We start from the raw sequence: 21,975 nt of genomic DNA on the forward strand, positions 1-21,975 counted from the left end.
ACAACTGGGAGCTGATTAGAAACTCAGGATCTGAGTCCTCACCAAAGACCTGCACCTGCTTTTAACCAGATTCCCCAAGTAAAAATGTGGGAGGTAATGCCACCCAACACAGAGCTTAACTCCACAAGAGTCATTAGTCAGACTGCGTACATGAGCCGGGTCACTGTGCCTGGACAAGAACAACTCAGCCTGAATCTCAAAGCACAGAAAATGATCTACTTCAATAAGACAAGCAAAGGAAGCATCCTGTTGGCTTCTCTATGTTGACAAAGAAATTTCTGTTCTTTCCTTGGGTACACAGAATCATTTTTTACTTGCAAACACTAGAAAATCGGGACAAACTGGAAGCAAAGAGGCACTAAACAATATTTTGCTCTTTCCAAAGAAATATAACCAGAGGAATCAATCTAATTTCAATAGTTAGAGCATATACTTTTTAAATCATTTCTTTTAAAAAATGTCTACCTATCTATTTACTTATTTGTGAGGCAGAGAGAGAGGGACAGAGATCTCAGCTGGATTACAGCTGGGGCAGGGCCAGGCGGGAGCCAGGAACTGGGAAGGTAGCCCAGGTCTCCAAGAGGTGGTCAGAAGCCAACTACTTAAACATCTATCACTGCTCTCTCCAAGGGCCAGAGCTGGGGCAGGCTGCAGCCAGAAACCAAACCTCACTGCTCTGACATGAAGCTGGGCGTCTTAACCACCAGGTTAAATGGCTGCCCAGACCAATACTTTTTAAAATCATCTAGATATCTTATTTACATTAAAAACTATGTGTGGTCATAAAAATTGCAAGCAGTCTTAAAGATATGAGGGTGATATTTTGTAGGTTAATAAACTGACTTGTTATGTGGTTTTATGTTATTGGAAAAAGGAGGGGGAAGTCAGTACTGGATTCAAGTATCTGAAAAAGTGAAGGCTAAAAAATCTAAAACCAAAAAGCACTATGAGGATGGTGTTGGGCATAATGGGTTAAGCCACCACCTGCAATCACACCAACACATGTGGACGCCAGTTCAAGTTCCGACTACTCCAGCTCTCTGCTAACCCTCCTGGAAAGCTAGCAGATTATGGCTCCTGAATCCATATGGCATAGACAGATGAAGTTCCCGGCTTTAGCCTGGCCTAGACCTGGTCACTGTGGCCATTTCAGGAGTGAATCAGCAGATGGAAGACTTCTCTCTCCACCTCTAACTCTCCCTTTCAAATTAAAGAAAAAAAGGGAAAAGAAAAAAGAAAAAAAGGAAGGAACTGAACAGGCTCATGCTAAAAACAGTGCCTCTGAAACTGGACACTGGTGTTGCGGCATAGTTTATATAGCCACTGTCTACAATGTTAGCATCTCACACTGGTGCTTGTTTGAGTATGGTTTGAGTCCTGGCCGCTGCACTTCCACTCCAGCTTCCTGCTAATAGCCTGGGAAAAAGCACTAGAACATTTCCCAATTGTTTTGGCCCCTGTCACCCACACGGGAGACAGGGAAGAAGCTCCTGGTTCTCAGCTTCAATAGAGCCCAGACCGGGCCACTGTAGCCACCTGGGAAGTCAACCAGCAGGTAAAGATCGATTTCTCTCTCTCTCTCTTTTCTGTAACTTGGTATATATAAACAAACCTTTAAAAAAATCAACTAAAGGAAATTATAAAAGTGAAAACTATGTTAATATTCTTTACACAGACTTCAACTCATCAAAATTAATGTTATAATAATTCAGAGAGCAATGTAAACTACAGCATTAGCTTTACATTAGTATTACATTATCTCAACTTTGAGTTCATGGGCTTGTTTTGACCTGCCAGTCTACATTCTGATGCAACCTTGAACAAACCACTTGACCTCTATGAGCTGCTGTTTCAGCTACAGACAACCTTACTTAAAGAGTTGCTACAACCTGAAATACTTAGCATTTAATATTTAATTATAATTACATAGGCTTTCAAACAGTACTACATAATGTGCACTTAAAACCGAAACCATAACATCTAAAGTCTCCAATAAGTAGGATTTCCTTATCATTATAGAAAAATAACAAACCAAAATTTAATTTCGACAGGGGAAGAACAGGTCATCCTGTGGACAAAAATCTGTCGGGCAGCCCCTAGCCACCATCAAGGGTAGGGAGAGGAGGCATCTTTCCCACCCCCCGGGGTCTGGTGGTGGCCATCGAGGGTTAGGTGGAGCATCTTGCTCCACCTGGGTCTGGAGGCTTGGGTGGGCCCAGGTGTCAACAGCACTGAGTAAAACCCTTGGGCCACCCAGTGGCGCACTCCAGGAACTTGGAGTTGTGGATTTGCAGGGAGACTGGGGGATCACACAGGTGAGGGTGAACGATGACCTGTGGCTTCATGCCCTGGTGAGGAATCACTGCTGAGGGACATCCTTGGATGAGACCACCATATGCGTAGGGGAGGGAGAAATGACTCCAGAAGGACTCTCAATGATAAGGTAAGCAGGTACTTGCAGGTAAGCAAGCAGACTGAGACCTGATGGTTTGAAGGGGAGAGACTGGAAACCTTTATGGGTCAGACGGATGCACAAGCCCACATGGGAGTTCTGAGCTGGGCTTGTTAGTGCGGAGCACTGCCAACCACCAAACCGGCCCACACGAAAGCTTGGGCTGGGGGCCTGTTTGTCAGGATCAGATGCGAGTACCTGACAGTGAGTATCAGAACAGTGCACGGGTCACACAAGGTTGGGCCACAACATTAACCAGCACCCACATGTGCTTCCTAAAACAGGGTGTAGGGCAGACTGGGTGAAAACATACACTAGCTCATACAAAGACCAGGACAGATGGGGCAGGCTGTGTCAGGTAAGGGCCTAGCACCCACTGACATGGGGTCTGGGTCAGGGAGTGAGTCAAGTTGAGGAACCTGGGCAATCCCCCCACTGAGTCATAGTTCCCGCTGGTGAACACATGGTCCAAATCTGGGTGATGGGCAGGCTGAGTAAGTTAGCTCTATCTGTTGGCAAATCTGTTGGCTGGTTTTGGAAGGGGGCAGACTGGATAGGGCCGAGGAAATCTTAGCTCACTGGCATGTACACAAACCAGGATGAAGTGCAGGTCATTCCGGGCTAGGGCGTCACACCTACTGGTCTGCATGAGCAAGGGATGGGAGCAGACTGAGCAGCACCCACCAACAAGAATTGTGACTGGGGGCCAGCTGGGTCAAACCAGGCTGCAGTTGCCAAAGGCAAAGGTCAAGACTGGTGAGGGACTATACCAAGCTGGGTCAAAGGAACCACTGTCATGTGCAAGATCCATGGCTGGGAACAGGCTTAGTTGGGGAGCTAAGGGGACACCTTGGCTGGGTTGTGGTTCCCACTGGTGAGCGTGAAGGCCGGAGTGGGGTTGCAGTCTCACTCGGCATGGATGTGGACTGGGTCTGGGGTGCCAGATTGGGCTAGACTCCAGCCCCCACCGGAGCTTGTGAGAACCAGGATGGGTGTAAGATGGGCTGGACTAGGTCTCCATCTCTGCTGAGCCATGTGTAAGCTGTGTCTGGGTGTGGACCAGGTGTGGCTGGGCTGTAACACCAACCCTAAAAACTGGAATGGGTGAAGGCTGGTCAGGAAAGGCTACTGTTCCTGCTAGGACAGGAGGTGGACTGAGTAGGGCTGGCCCATGGACCCACCAGTGGGGAAAAGATCTGGCATTGGGAGAGGTTCTAATGGAGGAGTTTGAGGAACTCCACTGTTGGGATACAATCCCTGCAGGTGAGTACAAGAACCAAGAAAGGGAGCAGCCCAGACCAGGCCAGGGAATGGTACCCACCAGCATTATTTGGTTCAAGTCTGGGGCAAACCAGGCTAGGCCAGTTCATATCATCCACTGGTAAGTCCAATAACCAGAATGGTGTGTGGGTCATCCTGAGCTGGACCGTAAAAACAGCCAGTTTACATTAGGGCCAGGACTGTGGGCTGGCTGGGTTAGACTGTAGCCCCAACCAGCGAGAGCTGATTTTGGGGAGAGGGACGGTGCGGGCCTGGCCTGGCTACACACCCACTGGAAAATGCCAAGGTGAAGTAAGCCATGCCAGACTGGGCCGCAGCACTCAACCAGCACATGTGAGACCCAGGGGACAGAGTGAACCTGGTAGGGGGGGCTGCATGGGGCCCCCCTGCTGAACCACTATTCCCACTGATAAGTGTGAAAACTGAGACTGGGGGCAGACCAGGCTGGGCAGGGCTACAATACCTGTTGGCCTGCATGTGAGCTGGACCAGGGGAAAGCCAGGTTGAGTTGACTGTTCCTACTGGTGCATGCATAAGCCAGAGTGGGCATGAGTGGGTTGGGCTTTGTCACAGCATCAGTAGGCAGATGCTGGCACGAGGGGCTAATTCTGTCAAGTTAAAGTGCAGAACCACCTGGAGAGTGCAAGATCCAGGAGAGGGGCGGACCCATTAGGGAAAGAGTGGGCATCTCCCTCTTAGGTTGCCACTCCAACTGATCAGTACAAGAACAGACATGGTTAGATGGTGACACTTGTCTGCTCCAGTGTGGACTGGATAACTGGAGATGGCTGGGTTGAACTAGGCATGTATGACATGTATGAGCTGAATGGGATGTGGGACAGACTGGACTAGTCTGATGTACATAGGCAAACATGGGAACCAGGGCAGGGGGCACACCTGGCGGGGGTTATTGTGGGTCCCTCCAACTAGAATGCAGCTCCCACTGGTTTATGTGAAGGCTGAGTGTGTGGTGAGCAGGACTGGGCTCGGCAGTAACACCTACTGGTTTGCATAGAAGACAGGGCTGAAGACAGAAGTGACCCAGGAAATTGCGTGTAGGCTGAATGGGGCGACGGACTGTGCCAGGCCCTATATTGGCAAGCACACACAAGAATCAGGTCTGGGATCACCTCAGGTGAAGTTTCTCTGGTGATCCTCATAACTGAACTACTGGACTTAGAACCCCAACCATGGAGAAAATTGCAGGTTCCACGATCTGACGTGGAGTGCATATGTCAGAGCTGGGCCTCTTCAGTGGCCCAGACAGAGTAGTGGACAGCATGGCCAGTTGCACATGGAGGATATGACAGTACATTAGAACCTGCAGAGGATACCTGGTACCATAGCAGAGGACAAAGGACAGAACAAATTGATCAACTATCCCAACCAAGTGTAAGCAGTGAAAATCTTGGTAAATGGAGACTCTAAGGTGGACTATGTCAGCCAGTGGATTCTGAAGAGATTTCATCCTGCTTAGAGTGGCAAGTCTGGCAGCAATTCAGAAGTGTTGAACTATTACAACCACTTGAGCAATGCCCTCGGAGCACGCCCCATATCAGGGACTCTGGGATGATTGGGAGGCTGGGTGTGGCTTCTCCCTTTATCTTTCCTGTGAGAGCCAGTGGGCAGAGTGAAAATGGTAGGGGGGGCCCTGCATGGGGCTCTGCTGCTAGACCACTATTCTCACTGGTCAGTGTGAGAACTGAGATTGGGGGCAAGCTGAGCAGGGAAGTAAAAAGGAAAACATAGAAACAATGGTCTTACCCACTTCCCTTTAGTCCTTGACCCCTTGCACCCTAATCAACTATGTAAAAATCATCAAAAATAAAAGTTTTAAAAATCTGTCCGAGTAAGTCACCGACTGCAAGAGATTCAAAGCATCTGGATCAATCTACAGCAGCAAATATAAACCCAAAAACCACATACTTCAACAAATTTCTTATTCCCTGCAAACAATTTTATATTTTAAAATAATCAAGGGCTTGGAATGAAGGCTCAATGGCTAAATCTTCCCCTTGCAAGCGCCAGGATCCCACAGAAGCACCAGTTCATGTCCCAGCTACTCCACTTCCCATCCAGCTCCCTGCTTGTGGCCTGAGAAGGCAGCGTATGATGGTCCAAAGCCTTGGGACCCTGCACCAATGTGGGAGACCCAGAAGAAACTCCTGACTGGAGTTTCGGATGGGCTCGGCTCCAGCCTTTGTAACCACTTGGGAAATGAGTCAGCAGCCTAGCCCATCCAGCTAGCCCTCAGTACTGGCCAAAATGTGAACCGGCTGGTGTTGGAGCCTGACCTGGCCTGTCCTGGTTCTCAGATCTACCAGTGGCACAGCCTGGCCCACCTCCAGACCTGACCCACATGTAGTCAGCAGGCACTGTAACCCCGCCTGGTCTGGGATACTCCAAGCCTTGGTTCTTGCACTCACCTGCAGGGACTACATCCTAACAGAGGAGTTCCCCAAACTCCTCTATCAGGTCTCCTCCCAGCAGCACACTGGTGGGTCCTTGACCCAGATACACTTAGTCTACCTCCTGTCCTGGCAGGAACAGTAGCCTTGCCAAACTTGCTCACATCCATTCTGGTTCTTACTGTTGGGTGCTACAGCCCAGCCACACCTGGTCCACACCATGACATTGCTCTCACGTGGTTCAGCAGGTGCTGAGACCTAGCCCAGCCCATGCTACACCCAGCCAGGCTCTCACAAGCATCAGTGGGTGCTGGAGTCTAGCCCAGTCTGACACACCCCAGACTCAGTCCACATCCATGCTGAGGGACATGGTCATGTCCAGCCTAGATTGCCGCCCCCACTCAGGCCCTTGCACTCACCAGTGGGAACCACAACCCGGCCAAAGTGTCCCTTTAGCTCCCCAACTAAGCCTGTTTTCAGCCACAAACCTTGCACATGACAGTGGTTGCTTTGACCCAGCTTGGCATAGCCCCTTACCTGTCTTGGTCTTTGCCATCAGATGCTGCAGCCCTGTCAGTCAGTTCCTATCCCTCATTTGCTCATGCAAACTGGTAGGGGTAATATCTAGCCTAGCATGATTCAAACTCCAGCCTGGCTCCTGCACATGCCAGTGGGCTAAGGTTGGCACAGCCCTGCCCAATCCATCCTCCTTCAGAACCAACCCACACATCTGCCAATAGCCTGATCAACACCCAAGTCTGTGTCACATGTTCACCTGTGGGAGCTTTGGCTCACCAGGGGAGTTTCCCAAGTCCCCCCACCAGACCCAGTCCCAAACCCAGATCTCACATGTGTTGGTGGGTGCTAGGCCCTTGCCTAGCCTAGTCTGCCCCCTCCATCCAGCCTCTGTGTGAATTGATAATGTTGTAGCCTGGCCTGCCCCACACCCTATTCTTGGGTGCGCCTGCAGGTGTTGCAGCCTGAGCCAGCCTGGCCTCTTCCCAACCTCAGTACCTATGGTGTCAGAGGGTTCCATGGTTATGCCTAGCTCATCTCATCACTACCCCCAGTTCTTAAGCAAACCAGTGGAAACTGCAGTTCCAAAGGGGTAGGCCCACATACCCCTCATAGAATCTGCCCCTAGACCTGGTTCTTTTGTATACTGTTAATGTCATGGCCCAGCTTAACATTAACCATCCCCTGTTCCGACTCTCACTAGCAAGTACTGTGATCTTGTTCTGCCAGGTAGGCCCCCAGCCCAAGCCTTAGCATATATCAGTGAGTGGTGATCAGCGGTGATTCATGCTAACTAGCCCAGCTTAGGTCTCCCCAGTAGGCTGGTGCAATTGGTCTGACTCATAAAGGTCCTCCAGCTTCCCTCGTCCCAACCTCTCAGTCTCAGCCCCTTCACTTACCTGGCCTTCTCGTTGGGAATCCCTTAGAAGTCATTCCTCACCTGCAACATACTCCCTCAGCGGTCCTTCCTCCCGCACATATCCATAACCCCTTCCCTAAGCAATCCACAGTCCCTGAGCCTGGGAGCACATGGGTTCCCCAGCCTAGTCTTCTAGAGCCCAGTCTTCCAATAGGGTGGTATGCTAGCCTGGACTCTGCCTGCCCACTAGGGTCCCAAGCTCCTGGCACATATGCTGGCCTGGTACCTTACCCTTCCACATACTCAAAATCCAGGTCCATTCAAGGTTCCCAAGCCTGGTCCACCAGCATACCAGACCAGCATGCTAACCTAGAGTTCTCCCTCCCCTCTTCCCTCCTGGTCCAGGATCAAACTCATGGGGAAATCCCCAGGCTCACTTTCTACCTGCCTGGACATGAGCCCCCAGTTTCCTACACACCCCCTTCAGTACCATCCCCCAGGTACTTGTAAGCCCACACTCCCAGGCACCCATGAGCCCACTGCCCCTGGCTGCATTGGTGCAAAAGACGTCAGGCTTTTCCCTAATATATTACCTGTTGAGAAAACAGCTGAACTTTTATAAATATGCTCCAGGTAACAGAGAACAAGTACTATCCTGAAGGAAGCAACAAGTGGTACTCTTCAGCTGGACATATCTGAGATTCCCAGGACATCTCTGAAACCATACTTCAGCACTTAAACTACACAGTCCAGACATTTTGACAGGATAACTGGTTCCATTTCTAAGCTTATAAAGGAAACATATCTATATTTAAAGAAATATGATTTCTTTCAACCTCCTTCCAGTTGACAGCTTACAGTTTGAATTTAAAAAAAAAAAAAATTTCTGAGCATCTTATTAAGAGCTTGGAGCAGATTACAAACACTAATAACACCTAAGTTCTGATAAATGGCTTAACAGGTGTCTACAACATATTTGTTGTAGGAGCCCTCACTTGTTGCAGTGCCTGGCCAGACTCTGGTTCAGTCATTTTCTTAGCTAAACGAATAATCACATCACTTCAAATGTCTACCTTACTATGAAAGTGCTACATCAAAACAAAACATGTTAAAATAAAAATTCATCAGAAATACATCAGAAACATAAAACTGCAATATGCACAAAGTTCTGGGGGGAAAGTATCTCTTCTCCCTACTGTTTTGCTTAGCTAAAGTCACGAAAAAAGAAAACTCTGTATTGTTATCAGTCTTCTTAACAAAGTTAACAGATGCAAATAAAGCTTGACTGTAAAACTACACATACAAAAGCACGTGCTCAACAGGCATGCAGAAGCCTGAGGGTGCACAGAGCACTGTCCAACCTGAGGTGCACTGGAGCAGCGGGCAGAGCCAACCGAGCGAGGCTCCCGAAGTGCTCCCCTCTGCAGCTGCTCCCTGGCCACCCCTCAGTACTTTCCCACTGTGCTCTCCCAGCACTCTAACTTCAAGGCTACTCACCCAACCCCGGCCAATTTCCCCAACCACAGAGGTGTTTACTTTGCCACTACTGAAGCACTCCTCATCCTGCAGAGTCATTTTCCGATAAAACAAATCCTTTTTTTTTCCTGCCTTAGAAGACAGAAAATATATGTGTCCTGCTGACTAGGTAGGAGGTTATCCTATCATGTCTTAGCTATCAGCTCAAAGAAAATATTAGAGAAGCACATAAAGTGTAATGTTTTCTTGAGAAAGTGCTAATCTCAGAACCAAAACAGAAGTTAGATGTGATTTTCGCAATCCAGACCCAACTAAACACTGATTATGTGCTGATAATGTTTTGCTTCTAGGCTTTTGAACCTGTTGCCACCTCTGCAGAAAGCACTCTGTCTCATTTGGTCCACCTCCCCCTAACTCACTTCTCACATACTTTCTCCCCACTGATTCCAGCTCCATCGTACTGTTTTGTGCTATCACAACACTTACCACATGTGCATCAAGCAGAAATCCTATCCCCCTTACCCCTCTTGAACTGAATCACTGAGCTGCCACCTAGAAGATCCTCAACCAATGAACCAGATACCATACTAGTCGCAAGCATACTGAGACATAAACATCCTAAGGCACTCACTCCTAGAAGAGCTGTCAGAACAACTCCAGATGGGCCGGGATGTCTGGAGCAGGTCTACAAGACTGGGAACAGGCAGCTGACCAGAAGGGGAAGAAACCAAGTGGGACATGCCTAATACTAATTCTACAAGGCTAAATAAGAGCAAACTCATGCAGAAGACAGAAAGGATAACCACTCCAGGGAGAAACAAAACACTGTTGCTGGCAGCAACAGGGAAGATGGGCAGCACTGCCAGCTGCCCAGCAATGCGGAGTCTCCAGAAGGCAGACCAGCAAGAGCCCATGCAACAAATGACTAGGAGACACTGTTGCTGGTCCAAGGCCCTGACAGGGCGTGGGCACAGGTGGACAAAACATGAGCAGCAGCCAAGCTGGGTGCCACATGGGGCAGAAGACTACAAATCACAGACACCACACCGCAGAGTTTGGGACTGAAGAGTTTTAAGCAACCAAGTACATTTCATTTCAGAAAGACAATAGTAATGCCACCTCACACTTTAGAGGGGCCTTAAGTGCCAAACACCATTTCAATAACTAGACTGATTTTATACCGTCAAGTACTATGGCTATGTAGCTATTTCAATATAATTATAATGAAATAAATTAAAATCTAGTTCTGGGTGGGGGCCTTTCTAAAGTGTGAGATGTTAGTATTGTCTCCTCCACCTCTCTCTCTGCCTCCTTACACAGTCTTCCTTGATGTCTGCGTCTCGTCAAGTGAAGATAAAGAGCAAGAAATCTAACTCCACGTAGGTTCTCTACAACCCACCTCAGCACCAGGAAGTGAGGAGGTCCTCAAGAGTCTTGGTATTTGTTATGCACAAGGGAAACATGATGTATAAACAGACTTAGGTCCCTGCCACCCTTTTGGATAACCCAGACTGAGTTCTCAGCCCCTGGTTCCAGTCTGCCTCTTGCAAGGAGGAGGGGACTAACCTGTGCTTGCCTGCCTGTCTCTGTCTCTCTCTGTACCACTCTGTCCTTAAAAAAAAAAAAAATTCTACCTTTGAAGGTATTACCCTCATTTCAAGAACTCAATAGTCGGGGACAGCATTGTGGCACAGCCACTGCCTGTAGCGCCAGCATTCCTGACTGTTCCACTTCATTCCCAACTTACTGTAACATATCTGGAAAACATCAGAACATGGGCCCCTTCACCAACATGGAAGACTTAGACATAGTTCCAGGGTCCTGGCTTCAGCTTAACCCAGCCCTGGCAGTTGTGACCAATGGGGAGTAAATCAGTGAATGGAATATCTCTCTCTCTCCCTCTAACACTTGAACTCAGCAGCTCCATTTTGGCTACAGCTGCTACAGAATGGAGACCACCATGGATATGTTATCATTTCCCGCACTGCATTGAGTTCTATTAGCTCAGATACATCCACTAACTCCTCACAACCTCACTGAGATAACCATGGTACTATCTACATTTTATAGAAGGAAATGTAGCAAACAAAGAATAAGCAAATTACCCAAGGTCATAAAACAAGTAGTGCCAGCATGAGATGCAAACCCAGATGGTCTTGATCACTGAGCTGAGTTCTTTTTAAAAAAAAAAAAAAAGATTTATTTATTTTTATTGGAAAGTCAGATATACAGAGAGGAGGAGAGACACAGAGGAAGATCTTCTGTCCAATGATTCACTCCCCAAGTGAGCACAACGGCTGATGCCATGCCAATCCGAAGCCAGGATCCAGGAACCTCTTCCTGGTCTTCCACACGGGTGCAGGGTCCCAAGGCTTTGAGCCATCCTCGACTGCTTTCCCAGGCCACAAGCAGGGAGCTAGATTGGAAGTGGAGCTGCTGGGATTAGAACCGGCTCCCATATGGGATCCTGGCGCGTTCAAGGCGAGGACTTTAGACGCTAGGCCACGCCACCGGGCCCTGAGCTGAGTTCTTAATCACTACTCAGTAGGAAGCATTCTTGGCAACAGTAAGACTGAAGGGAAATGATACTGGAGAAAGGAAAACCAATGCTACTCAGGTAAATCTGCAAAGGAAAGATGAGAGTTGCCCAGAGAGCAGCAGCTGGGATGGAGCAGTGGTTGGCTTAAAGGTGTCAATGATGCAGCACAGTGGCTGAAGCTACCATGTGCTATGCCAGAACCCATATGGTGACTGCTCCACTTCTGATCCAGCTCCCCACTGACAGCCTGGAACAAGCACTGGAAGATGGCCCAAGTGTTTGGCCCTCCAGTTTCAGCTTGGCCCCAGAGTGGGCCATTGCAACCATCATCCAGGGAGTGAACCAGCAAATAAAAGATCTGTCTCTCAATCTTTTTCTCTCCAATTTTCAGGTGAGTTAATCCTTTAAAACAACAATGCTTAAAAGCATGAGAAAGAAAACTGTGTAGCTAGACTCCAGAATACTTAAGACACAGTGAGGGATGAAAGATGAGGCCGAAGCCTCTGTTTTAAGTATTGGCGTCAAGTGGGATGCCTCTATCAGTTAAGAAATCAGAAGACTTTGTAGAGGGATAATGACAAAACTCCATTTGGGTCTCATCATCAATTTAAAATGACTGAGATAAAAAAAATTACACAATGGGATACACAAATGCAGAGTTCAGAAGAAAGGTCTGTAATTAAGATATGAAAGTAGAATCAACAGTTTAGAAGACGGAGGTCTAGAGACAACTAAAGGATAAAGCAGTAAGGAATGGATGAAACAGAACTTGCAAATCATAAAAACACAGGTAAAATAGAAAACACAATTAAACTGAAAATGTAACTGGCAGAAAGAATGGAAGAGGGGGGAAGATACTTGTAAAAGAACTATCACAGGGGTCAGCATTGTGGCATAGTCAGGTGAAGCAACTGGCCATTGTGTCCAGTGGCTCACTTCTGAGCTCTCTGCTAATGGTCCGGGAAAGCAGAGGAAGATGGCCCAAGTGGCTTGGGTCCCTACCACCCACACAGAAAAAAATAGTAGCATTTCTGGGCTCCTGCTTTCAGCCTGGCCCGTCATTGGCACTGCAGCCATTGGGGGAGAAAATGAATGGAGCTCTCATCTCTCTCAAACTCTGCTTTTGAAATAAGTAAATAAATCTTTACAAAGGGTGGGGAGGGAATAGTCAACAAGTGATACATGCTACTGAGAGGTCAGGTAAAGTGAATAAAACTGTACCTGAGAAGTGCCAAGTAGCATGCTAGGGCCAAAAGGCCAGACAGCCTATAACAGATCTGAGATGGATACAGACTAGGAAAGCAATCTATACACACATTCTCACGGATTAACTGGATTATGGAGTCTAGCTTAGTGAGAAGCAGACATACATTAGAGTATGCACCTCTGAATGAAACTGTTCAATGTACCTTAACATTATGATACTAGATTTTCTACCTTGGCCTGCAGCTAAAATGCCACAATACACTTAAATGACAGAATGTTAAGTTTGCAACTGAGGCTGAAGGAATATATTACTGTGATAATATGGGAAAATGGTTGGGAGGCAGAGGCAGAAATTCCTATACCTACAAAACTGTATCATGGAAAACAGTAACAACAATAAGAAAATGAAGAAGAAAAACAGTAGATATAGAAACATCTGAAGAGGAGTTATTGTTTTTACTCTTACAGAAGGATTTTTTTTATTTTTGTGTGTAGAATAGAAGTGTGTCCACTTTTAATAATTCTTAAAAACATTCATTTATTTCAAAGGCAGAGCAAGAGACAAAAAAAAAAAAAAAGAAATCTTCCATCCACTATGTCATGGTACCAATGGCTAGATCCGGCAAAGCCAGAGTCAGGGACCCCATGGACACCAGGGGCCAAGCTCCTGGGACATCTGCTGCTTTCCCCAACTGCAGCAGCAGCAGCAGCTGGAAGGGAAGTGGAGCAACCATAACTCGCTTAGCTGTGCCAGATCACCTGTGCAGGACAAAGATGACAGGACTTGAAACAAACAAACAAAAAACCTGAGGAAATTCAGGAAGCAGGGTCCTGAGGCAGGAGTGAACAAGCCTCTAGACTTAGGTAAAACCAAAGTTGAGCCTTGGGCACTTCTTCCATTATCCTGGCAGAGGGCAGAAGAGGGGGGTGAGAATAAGCACAGGTGTGTTTAGGTTAGCATGAGAGGGACAGGACAAGAATAAGCACACATGGACGAAGAGATTCTAGTCTCTCTAAGAAGCAGCATATGGGAGTATCTGCTGAAAACAGGAATGACAAGAGTTGGAGGAAACAGTGAGTTGTGGCAGAGAAAACAGACCACAGAAACATATATACAGAACTGAGATTAGAGACCATGAATTGTTACGTGGCACCCCACGACATGGCTGAGTGATCTTCTCCAAAATGAGCTGGGCGGAATAAGCAGCTTAATTCTGAGGGAAGAGATCTGCCGATGTGATGCAGGAGCAGGGAGTGACTGAGGACACGCCATGAGACACAGTGGCTAGCAGCACAGCAGCCCACCATCAGAACAAACCACGGGTCCCATGAGAGGAGACCAAAGAGCAAGTGCAGCGGAATAAGGAGCAGGATGGAAGATAAGGACAATCACTGTCCTGAGTCTGGAGTGGGGATGAAGTTGGCCAATTCATCTATTTGGTTTGGATATCAACAATGAAGCAGAACGTGCTGCCCCTTCCGGCCCCAATTCCCTCAGTCAGCTCCCACCACTCAGACACTAGTTCCACACACCAGAGCAGCTGGATGTTACAGACACACTAAGAAACAAGTACACTAACAACCTAAATGTGGGCCCCCACAGCCAGTGTTTGATGTAACTTTCCGTTTTTCAGACTTCATGGATGATTCAAAAGTGGGTTTAATGTCAAGAACCACTGCTTTAGAAGAAACAGCTAGTTTAGGCTCATGTTACACAAACAAAAACTGATGGGGTATGGAAAGAAATGGATAAGGCAGGAAAAATAGTGAAAGACAATCTAAACCCTAAATTAGATCCCCAAAGATGCCTTGAGTTAAAAAAAAAAAAAAATGAAAACCACTAAAGTAAAGCCTCCCACAAAAAAAACAGGCATAATGTTTCTCAGAGTTCTACTCAAAGTTCCAGAAAACTGGAGCCAATGACTAAGCTGGAAGGAGCTGGAAATCAACAGTTAACAGCAGGTGTCTAGATCAGCTACAGCTCTCAATTCCCAGATGCAATACAAGACTGACAGCAAGAGTCAACTGCCTCTCCACAGATTCCTAACCGTCACTGTCTTTTCACATCAGTTCTCCCCCTTAACAAGTTCTAATGTTATTTTACCAAAAACTGTCCTTAATTTTAACTTTACTTCCCACTGTTTTACAACAAAACAAAATGAGGCAGGAGGATAAGAGGGAGTGGTTGTTTCATGTAGCTTTTCTTTTTTCTTGAGGGAGACTTTATTATATACAGGGGTCTTGGCTGCGCACTCATCCAAGCTTGGTGGCCAGTTCCTTGGCCCTGGCCTTTTCCAGCTTGGCAATGTGGACCACGGATTTGGGGCCTGGGCTGGTATCTCCCCAGTGGGGCAGATCTCATGGTGCTGGTGGTTGTAGTTGGTCCTAATAGCCTCCACCAGTTTGGACAGGGCCCCTTGCAAGTCCTCTGAGTTAACCTGTACCCCCTTGGTGCAGGTCTTCCAGTGGGCCAGATGCCCTGGGTGGGCCTTACCCATCTTGCAGCACAGGGGTGGGCAGGAAGACGACCAGCTCAATGGGGTGCACGTCATGCACAATCACTACAGCTACGTCTTCTTGTTTTCTACCAGTGTGGTCACCATGTTGACACCTGCCTGTGGGACAGCAGCTGCTTGCTGGGCCTGTCCCCCTCGCTGGCAGCCTTCTATTGGGCCCAGGTCAGCAGCTGCCGCTGCTTCTCCTGCTTCACCTCAGGCCGGTACTTGTGGGTCAGTTTCAGCAGCTGCGTGGCTGTCCACCAGCTCAGAACCTGGGTGAACTAGCCGGCAGCACCTTGAGCCGCTGGTACAGGATGGCCTGCTGCCACTGCAGGCAGGTATGGCATGGCCACTGGACGAAGCGTGTGAAGTCTTTCCTGGGCTGGATGTACTGACCAATGCCAAAGTTCTGGGCCTCTTCTCAAACACGACCTTCTTGCCTCCTGCTTCTTCACTTCATCAGAGGCCATGGCCACCTTCTTGCCCTTGGCCTTCTTCCCTTCAGGCATCTTGGTGGCTGAGGGCTGTTTGGTGCATTCTAAGACATCACTGTGCCTGGGCTCCAGATAAAGTGCATCCCAGGAGGCAGCAAGTGAGGACTCGAGGAACTGCTTGAATCCTTGCCACCTACCCAGCTCCTGGCTTCAGACCGACCCAGCCCTGGCTGTTGTGGACATTTGGGAAGAGACCAGCAAAAAGAACTTTCTCTCTGCATTTCAAATAAGTAAGTTACAAAAAATATAAGGCTGAATCATTCAATGCCTCCCATTTTTCTCAGGTTTGTGTGCTAGAAATACTACAAATCGCTCAAGCTCCTACCAAATACATGCATCTACAATTACTGTCAGACTGCACAGTCTTAATTCACGCATATGTAATAACATATTACCTTTCACAAAAGTACTGTCAGGGGTCAGAGTGATGGCTCGACTGACTTAACCTGCTTGCACTAGCATCCCACATGGGCATTGGCTGGTGTCCTGGCTGCTCCACTTCCCATCCAGCACCCTGCTTATGGCCTGGGAAAGCAGTGGAGGATGGTTCAAGGCCTGGGCCTATGTACCATCATGTGAGACCTAGGGCAGATGCCTGGCTCCTACTTTGGACCACATCAGCTCCAGCCATTGCAGCTATTTGGGGAGTAAATCAGCAGATGGGAGATCTCCCTTTCTCTTTATAACCTGCCTTGCCAACAAAGATAAATAAATCTTTTAAAAAGTACTCTGTTATGGGCCCAGCAGCTAAAGTCCTAACCTTGAACGCGCCAGGATCCCATACGGGTGCCGGTTCTAATCCCAGCAGCTCCACTTCCATCCAGCTCCGTGCTTGTGGCCTGGGAAAGCAGTCGAGGATGGCTCAAAGCCTTGGGACCCTGCACCCGTGTGGAAGACCAGGAAGAGGTTCCTGGATCCTGGCTCCGGATTGGCATGGCATCAGCCGTTGTGCTCACTTGGGGAGTGAATCATTGGACAGAAGATCTTCCTCTGTGTCTCTCCTCCTCTCTGTATATCTGACTTTCCAATAAAAATAAATAAATCTTTAAAAAAAAAAAAAAGTACTCTGTTGTAAGGGTTCTAACCTGCTATCTCTCTGTCTCAATAATTTTGAATTCTAAGCAATGAATCCAGTCACTCAGAGGTCAGATCCACCAAAATTCAAACTGAACTCAAAGTGGACATTTTTCTCAAATTTTAATATTTTTCCTCCCAGCACTAAGATAACTCAACATGTTCATCTTCTAATATTTAGATAAAACATAATAAAACTCTAATTTCTTTAGCTAGGCCCTAAGACAGTAGTCTTCAAAAACAAACAAAAAGTTATTTCAATTCTAGCAAGAGTACATAGATCTTTTCAAACACTGAAATATGCAGATTCACAAATCAAACTGGCAACGCCAACAAAATTTTCTAGTCCAGAGGTTTTCTTCTTATTAAGATTTGTTTAATTATTTAAAAGACACAGTACAGAAACAGAGGGAAACAGAGGTCTTCTATCCACTGGCTCACTTCCAGGAGCTTCTTCAGTCTCCCAGGCTGGTGCAGGGTCCCAACCTTCCCCCCACTGCTTCCCAAAGCACATTAGCATGGACTAGTTGGGAAGTGACCAAGGGTTTATTCGACAGTGTCTGCTAAGTGAGCTCTGACTACGTTATTTTAGGCACACTGCCCATTAACAGTGTACAGCAGCCCTACAGCACAAAAGGGGCTTTATGAACACTCCCAGATGTTAACCTGCTGTGTAGCACTGAACAAGACACTAAATCCTTCAGATTATCATCACTGTGATCCAAGATTACTATCAGCTCAAAGTCCTACTACATGCAGGAGTTTCAATTTTTCCATAAGAATTTATATACTGTAAGTACAACACTATTCAACTACACATTATACCTCAGTCAACGCATTGCCAGATTTTTTTTTTTCTCAGCAGTCTGTCTCTTCCCCCTCTTCACCCTCCCACCCCCACCATCCCTGGTAGTTAAAGACAGTTTGGACCCAGCATGATACTCTGCCAATCCACATGCAGCACTAATTTCAACCTTTAACAAAATAGTGCCTTACTACAAACTGTTTCTTCACATGTTCTCAAACAAAGCTGAATTCTTCGGGCTTGAATTTAAGAGACTGAAAGCCATCTGCTGGGAACGACTGTGGCAAAAAGAAAAACCCGAAGAGACAGCCTCCAGTCTTCCCAAGAGCTGCAGCTGGATGAGCGCTAACCCGGCTCCCCGGCCATGCAGCAGCCGCTCCACTCTGCCGGCCCTGCGCGGCCACCCGTCACCATCGGGCAGAACCGGCTCTCAGTTCTGCCAACAGCAGGGGCTGCTTTCTTCTAAGAGAACTTCAGCCACAGCACAGAAAGTATTCATTACTAGTTTTAATAAAACATTCTCCAATATCCCCCTTTACTTCAGATACATGAAGGAAACAATATGGAAATAATAGTTTTACCCACTTTCCTGTAGCCCTTGACCCTTTTTACCCAAATTAACTATGTAAAGATTGTCTAAATAAAGAAATAAAGAAATAAAAATTCTTCATTTACCTAGAAAGTTTTTTCCAAATTCTACTTTAAACAGCCAACTCAGTGCCTGTTGTCAGTTCTTGTACACAATGAAGAACCAAGTAAGCGAAGAAACAGCTTTCTTGGGAAGTTTTAAATGAAAAAAGAAACAGAGAAAACTCAAAAAACATGAAAGAAATTCTTAGACTCTCGAGGGACCTAGAGTGATCTGCTGAACATGCTTGGTTTGGGTTTGCCCTCACAGCACCAAAGCTAAACACAATTAAAAAGTGGTACTGTTCCTGCATCCAGGCGGATGCCACAGACAGGGGGCACAGAGAAGAGGAAACTTCATGCGTTTCTCATTTCTTTACATGCCACTTATGTCTTAATGGGGTCCCACAATGAAAACATGATTAAACAGTTATATAACTACCCTCTCTGTAAACGTGAGTTTCTTCTGCGACTTCTGCAAGCACATGTTAAAGCACTTAGGTCAATGCCCCACATACCATCAACTCTTAACAAATGTTAGCTGAGAACAGGCTTCCGTAGCAACTGTGCACACCTGGTAGGTGTGTGCTGGCTGCTCGGCACCCTCGCTCCTGACACCCTCCATGGCTACTGGGCCCTTAGTTCCCTCTGTTTACCTTATCAGTTTCTTAGTAAGTGCCAGCAACTGCAAAGACAGAAAAAACAGGCTGTGGATATGAATAAAGTACCTAAGCTTTGGTTAATAATGGCTGATCACCAAACTTCCATAGTCCAAGTTTTTGGAAGGTGTACCGTTGGCTCAAGATTACCAAACATTCCTAAGCAAATCAGCTAACAAGACCACATACATAAATCAAAGTGGTTGTACTGTAACAAGTGGTACTTGAATTACCTTTAAATTCCTGAAGCTTTTTAATCAGTTCCTAACCACATTTACAATTAATTCACCTCAGTGACTTGACAGTAAAGACCCAGCACACCAAGTCATTTAAATTGGCATAAATCATGAATGTAAGATATATATGGCAACAAAAAATTAAGTCACTAGGGCAGGTGTGGTGGAATATCATGTTGATCCTCCACCTCCTAGTGCCAGCATCCCATACGGATGCTGGTTCAAATCCCAGCTGCTCTACTTCCGATTCAGTTCCTTGCATATTGTCTGGGATAGCAGCGGCAGAAGGCCACGGGCCCCTGTAGCCACAAGGGAGACTGGGAAGAAACTCCTGGCTCCCAACTTCGGATCAGCTCAGTTCTGGCCACTGTAGCTGTTTGGGAAGTGAACCCAAATGGAAGATCTCTGTAAAATCTGCCATTCAAATCAAAATAAATTTCACAAAAAAAGTCATCAAATGCACTTAAAAATTGTTTAAATCAATTTTAGTACCATTATATCTCCCACGTTTTGTGACACATTTTGCTTTCTGAGTTTTGTGCTGTTTTACAGTGAGCCATCACTCTGCCAGGCCTTCACACATATAAAACTAGATTATTCCTGACATGGTCTCATCACCAATCCAAAGTCAGCTTTGGAATTTGTTCTTCGATAGGAGACAAAGGACATGGTGAGAGAAACCCATCCTCCCACAGGCAGCCGATGTGCTAGGAGGCCAACTCCAGTGCCGCATGCACACACAGGAGATAAAACCTCACTGTTTCCAAGAGGTAGATGGTACAAACCCAGCTCTCCCTCTCATACTCAATGACCACCTCGATTTCCTCATGTCCAAAGTAAAAGCTAGGGGCCGGTGTGGTAGCCTAGTGGCTGAAGTCCTCGCCTTGCACACATCCAGGATCCCACAGGGGCACCAGTTCTAATCCCAGCGGCTCCACTTTCTATTCAGTTCCCTACTTGTGGCCTGGGAAGGCAATCAAGGACGGCCCAAAGCCTTGGGACCCTGCACCCATATGGGAAAACCTAGAGGAGGCTCCTAACTTCGGATCTGCACAGCTCCAGCCACTGCAGCCACTTTGGGAGTGAAACAGCAGATGGAAAATCTTCCTCTTTGTATGTCTGACTTTTCAATAAAAATAAATAAATCTTAGGAAAAAAAAAAAACGACAGTTTCTCCTTCACCGTGGATGCTGTCACACAGCATATGGTACTATATGAGGATTAAATCCCTCAATACATACACAACTGCCCAAGGTCAACAGTGATGCAGAGTGGGAAAATCCAGAAATAACCAATTCATAAAATTTCAAATAACTTTTAATATATTATTGTAACTGTTCTGTCTCAATTATAATACCACTTCATCTCTTACTGTGCTTAATTAATAAAAGAAACTTTATCATAGTATATATGTATGGGAAAAACCAGAGTATGTACAAGGTGCCTCTCAACTTACATAGGGACTGTGTCCCCATGAACTTAACAGACATTCAAATACCACCAAGCATAGTGTGTTTTTAATGCACATAGCACACAGTCCATCCTAGGTCAGCTCACAGCTTCCCCTCCCTACTGCAGAGGACTGACTAGGTCCTGGCTCTGCCTGCCACTGCCAGAGATCATCTCCTATCAGCTGTCACTAGCCTGGGGCAAAGATCCAAATTAACAACACTACGTACAGTTCCCACTAAATGTGTCCTAAGTGGTATTACCCAACCTCAGAACTGTCAGAACTAGCTCTGGCAATCAGACACGCCCTAGTGGTCTGGAAACCTGGGACCCTGTCTCCAAGGATAAGCTACTGCCCAGCAGTGGAGTGACGACCACAGTGAAAACAGTTAAACACACAACTCACAACCTAAGGGTATCACAGAAATGCTTCTCGCGACATGGGTAAAACTTCCAAATTACAGTATCCCAGACTCTCTTCCCCACTTGACTTTAAAAAGATGTATTTATTTCAAACGCAGATGTCGAAGAAGGAGAGTAGGGTAAGAGAGAAGGATCTTCTTCCGCTGGTTCACCCACAAAAGCACCCACAAAAACCAGAGACAAGGACTCCTCCTGGGCCTCCCACAGGTGGCAGAGGCTACGCACTGGCCATTCTCCACCGTCTCCAAAGATTCCTCAGAAGAAACCCGGATCCAAACCTGAATAATCAGGACCCAAGCAAGGATTCAGAGATAGGAGCAAGCAGCTTCACCTGTGCGTACAGCACTGGTGAAAACAATGTGAAAACACAGGAGGAAGTAAGCTTTTCAGCACAGTGACTCCTGCCCATGTCCCACGGAGCAGGGGTGAGGAGGAGTGGGGTTGGGTGTGCGTGTAGCGGGTGTGCGTGTAGCGGGTGTGCGTGTAGCGGGTGTGTGTGTGTGTGTGTGTGTGTGTGTGTGTGTGTCTGTCTGTCTGTCTGTCTGTCTGTCTGTCTGCATTCCCAGTTCTGGCTCCTGACCTGAGTTTCCTGTGTGCAGATCATACAGACCATAGGAGGGAGTAGGGATAACTCAAGTCACTGTGGGAGACTCAAACTGCAGCCCCACGGCAGCACAGATCCTATGGGCATTTAGGGAGTAACCCAGCAAATGGAAGGCGGTCTCTCAAAAAAGAAACTTAATGTAAGAACACACTGAGGCACACGTATTCCTTAAAATATTCCTATACAGTTGATCTCCCCAAAAGGGAAATCATTTAACTGTTAAAAATCTCACACGTAGCTCTACAGCTCCTCCCAAAAGTTAATGTCAAATAAGCAAACAGAATGGATGCAGAACACCGTAAGCAGGTGCATGCTCAGGTTCACAGTGTGGCACTCCGGGAGACAGCCCTGTCGGCTCCTAGGAGCTCG

The 21,975-nt window shown here is 46.9% G+C and overlaps 1 protein-coding gene and 1 pseudogene across 3 annotated transcripts in view; both read right to left on the bottom strand.

Annotated features, from left to right (window-relative positions):
• Nucleotides 1-21,975, bottom strand: part of KAT6A (lysine acetyltransferase 6A) — a 107,623-nt gene that overhangs the window by 80,059 nt on the left and 5,589 nt on the right. The gene's annotated exons all lie outside the window — the stretch shown is intronic.
• On the bottom strand, nt 13,707-16,384 carry LOC121165527 (annotated as a pseudogene).

This window comes from Ochotona curzoniae, unplaced genomic scaffold (genome assembly GCF_017591425.1).
Source record: "Ochotona curzoniae isolate NIBS_2020 unplaced genomic scaffold, NIBS_Ocur_1.0 contig_899, whole genome shotgun sequence".
NCBI lineage: Eukaryota > Metazoa > Chordata > Mammalia > Lagomorpha > Ochotonidae > Ochotona > Ochotona curzoniae.